This window comes from Notolepis coatsorum (assembly GCF_963971535.1).
Source record: "Notolepis coatsorum genome assembly, chromosome: 12".
NCBI classification, from domain to species: domain Eukaryota; kingdom Metazoa; phylum Chordata; class Actinopteri; order Aulopiformes; family Paralepididae; genus Notolepis; species Notolepis coatsorum.
In genome coordinates, this window is record NC_140176.1 from 7,247,933 (window position 1) to 7,252,432 (window position 4,500).

A 4,500-nucleotide genomic window follows, 5' to 3' on the forward strand; every position below is an offset into this window, starting at 1 on the left:
ATCCGGAATCCACCTGAACCACAAAAACACACAGAAACTCAAAACTCCAAAACACTCCGAGTATGTGCCAACTGCCAACAGATTCAAATCCTTCAGGAGGTCATTACATTTCATTTCATGGAGGTAAGAAAAACACAGAAAATGCTCAAAAAATAAAAAAGAAACGTGGGGGAGACTGATCATGTTGGCGCTAATTTGACCAAAATGGCTTCCTGATGTGTTTTTTTTTGGGGGGGGGGGGGAACAGTCTTCCAGACTGGGAGCTGCTAACCTGTCATTACGAAAAACACAGACAGGGTTGCTAATCACCGATCAGGTCGTCCACCATCTTGTCCTGGCAGCAACGCACAAGTGAATGCGCAGGCACCTCAGGGACCATTAAACCACACGTAACAAGCCACGGCGGAGGGGATCGTAGCGAGCGCGGCCCTCGTGCCAGCACGGCCCACTGCACCGCTCTCTGCGCTAACCCATTTAACACAGGCCCAATTACCAGCCAACCGCTCACTGTTTTCAGTTCAGCGCAGAGGCAAATGGCACTCAAGGCTGGCCGCCCGTTTGGCCGCGTTCCAGCTCTGGAGTGTCGGAGCACTCAGATGAAGTGTGTACTCGAGTCTCGAGGGAGCACGGTGCACTTTACCTTACGAGGGAGACGAGGAGCGCACACTGGCCGGTCCAGGTTGAAGACATTATTTCCACCAAGGAAGGGAGTTTCCTCCGTGTGTGTGTGTGTGTGCGTGCGTGTGTGTGCGTGTGTGTGAGATGATTATTTTTATAGGTATTAGAAGCCTGGTATAATTCTGGTTCTCAGTAGCTGACATAGCACAGGACCCCTGGCAGGTGTGTGTGTGTGTGTGTGTGTGTGTGTGTGTGTGTGTGTGTGTGTGTGTGTGTGTGTGTGTGTGTGTGTGTGTGTGTGTGTGTGTGTGTGTGTGTGTGTGTGTGTGTGTGTGCGCGTGTGGGCGGGTATGTGTTTGTGCGTCAAGTACCCTTTTGTATCTGTATTAGGTTTGGACCTTTTAAGGTCAGTCAACCATCCATTCATGCGCGTGTGTGTGTGCGTGTGTGTGCGTGTGTGTGTGTGTATGGTGTGAGGTCTTCTCAGGCTGTTGACCTTACATTGTTGAAGGTCAGACACAAACACACAAGATCCCAGGTACAACTGTAAAGACCCAACCTAGTAGGGGTGTGCGAGTGCGGAGACTCATTATCTGTGTCTGTATTCGGATAGAAGACAGGAAGTGTATGTATATCGGAATATAATTCATTATGAATATATATTTATAACTCCTCATACTAGTTTGTGCTCTCTCTCTCTCTCTACTCCTCATACTAGTTTGTGCTCTCTCTCTCTCTCTCTTTATTCTTATTTTTAACTAAACTACGTTTTATAAACTGTCTGAAGTTGTCTGAGATGACTGCGTAAGTAACATCAGGTGGGGGGGGGGACTGTACATTGGCGGTGGTTGGGTGGGTGTGGTGGGGTGGGAAACTGTACATAGGAGGGGGTTGGGTTTGGACATTTACAGGGGCCAGTTTCAAGTTGCAGTCTCCCGTAGGTGTTCTTTGAGAGTGGTTTTGAAAGTGGGTAGTGATTCACATTCCTTTTTTACAGCCGTGGGTAGGGCGTTCCACATTGATGTGGCATAGTTTAGTCCCTTGTTTGAGCCGAATCTGGGTTTAACATGATTTGTGGAGCTCCCTCTGGTGTTGTGGTTGTGGTATTCACTGACCTTTGTGAAATATTTTGACATGTACATGGGTACCTTAGTGGTGTAGTGTATCTTGTAGACCTGGTCCACGAAGTGTTGCTTGAAAGACTTGCATCTCCTCTTCAACCTTTTCCTTTAATTTGACAAGATCATCTTCAACACTACTCATGGCAGTTTGAATCTCCTTTCTCCTTCTAGTCAGTTGCAGGAGTGTGGTCTTTACTTTAAGAAGCCAAGCTACAGCAGTCTTCAGCTTCATCCATGATGAGAAGTAGTGGATTAGATAGTTGGTTGGGTTCAATTGACTTTTGACGATGACATTTACCGTGATGTCAGGTTTGATTTCTGGATCATTAGCAGAGATTGTAGATTCAAAGTGCAAGTTCGGCCATTCATCATTTGATCTACAGAGAAAATCTGGTCCTCTGATCCATCTTTTGTAGCTTAAGAAGCGGTCTGCTGTCAGACCTCTTGACGCTGAATCTGCAGGATTTTCCTTTGTGCTCACATATATCCATTGTGATACGTCAGTAGCATCCCTTACAAAAGAGATCCTGTTTGCTACAAATGTAATCAATTTCACTTAATCTAATCAGGAGAGAAAACTCCACACTGAAAAAAAAATACAAAAGTACGTATCTGTGTATCTAATGTTAGTGAGAGCATGTCTACTTTGTACACTAACTGCTTTTATTACCTTTTTATTTACCTACTACTGTATGTCCTATTTTATAATGTTTTATGTCAGCCCTTTAAGGGACGGATGTTGCAAATTTGCTCTGGCTACAAACACTATGATACAGGCATTATCTATGTATTTGTATCTGTCCCGTTCAAATAAATCAAATCAAATCAATCTCAATTGTGCACCGTCGAGTCTGAGCTCGAAACACAAAAACGTCATTACCTGCAATGCCCCTGTATTGTTGTGTATTTGACAAATATAGAACTTGAACTTGAACCAGAAGAGATTGAGTGGAGGGGAAACCAAGGTAACAGGGACTAATGGCACCCTTAGTGGCACCCAGTGACTAGTGGCACCCACTAGAGGCTAATCTTTCCTGTGACAAAATGGCATCCAATGTAATAAAAAAAGTCAACCAACGAACGCGATTCTTGTACCGGATCTCCTCTCTGGTAAACAAGAATACCCTGAAGACTCTAGCAGGAGCACTCATTCAAGGGTACTACGACTATGCTTGCACCTCATGGTACCAAAGCACCTCAAAGGCACTAAAAAACAAATTACAAACATCTCAAAACAAGCTAGTCAGACTACTACTTGACCTGACTCCTAGAACCCACCTCACCCCTGCCCACTTTGACAACCTAGGATGGCTTAGAGTAGACGACAGAGTACAGCAACTTGCAATGGGCCTGGTCTACAAGATACACTACGCGACCAAGGTACCCATGTACATGTCAAAATACTTCCCAAAGGTCAGTGAATACCACGATCACAACACCAGAGGGAGCTCCACAAATCATGTAAAACCCAGATTCGGCTCAAACAAGGGACTAAACACGTTTCGCAATTATGCCACATCAATGTGGAACGCCCTGCCTAAAGCTGTAAAGGAATGTGAATCACTACCCACCTTCAAAAACACTCTCAAAAAACACCTACGTGAGACTGCAATTCGAAACTGGCCCCTACAAATGTCCTAACCTAGTTGTACAGTAAATGACCAAGTAAGGCTTTGTCAACATTCCAATGTACAGTGTAAAATGTGTGTGTGTCCCCTACCCAACCCCCCCCCCCACCTCCAATGTACAGCCCTCACCCAACCCACCCAACCCCACCCCACCAACCTCCTCCAATGTACAGTTTCTACGCCAAATGTATATACACTCCTTTTCTGGACACTTTTGTATCACAAACAGTACTGTATTTGCAAATCTGATATGTCATAAATGTATAGATGTAGCAGTACTGTCTATCTGTATGTCATGTATGTCATATATGTTATGATGAATTGAAAATGGGGGACCCTGGTGGAAACAAGACGAAAGTCTTTCTCTGGTCTGCATCCCCTTAACAATTGTATGTATTGAGATGTACTGTACTGTACCCATTCTGCAATCTGTTAATAAACTTTTCAATCAATCAATCAATCAAACCCTCCTGTATTGACATCAACTTGATGTGAAAGCCTCTGGCGCCCTCTGTAGCGTGTATCATGTTACTGCATGGTGTCACCCACATGTGTTTCCGGTTTCATCAGCGGTGGTGCGATGTCTGCGCAGCGTTATTTCTTTTCGTAGCCGCATTTTGCGGAGACGCTCTCTGATTGGCCACTTCATGTACGCCCAATCGTGTGACGCCTGTTTCTACACCGGTTAAGAGCTTAGTCACTCTTTCGAAGTTGGTTAAGGTTAGAGTTTTTGTCTAGAGCATGGCGATAGAACGCCAGGTAGTTTGCAGGCTGTTTGGCGTGGAAATGGGCAAAGACACAGCTCGTCACGGATTGGGCAAACGCGTCCGTGGCCAATCAGAGAGCGTCAAGTCAGTGCCAATCAGAGCGTCTCCGAGAAATGCGGCTTGGTTTCGTAAGCACGCGGCTGAGGGGACTGGGAGACTGGAAACTCCAGTCCTGACAGACAAAACACTGTAACCAGGTTGGTTTACAAGTATGAATAACAGCAGAGTGTGTAGGAAATCATCTTGTGGAGTGAGAAAATTCAATACAAAACTTTTCTACAACAAACACTTTTTACGCTGGTTATAGAAACATAAATCCCAATACTCAGTGGCAATACTGATGTAATGTTCCAAGCTGACAGCAGG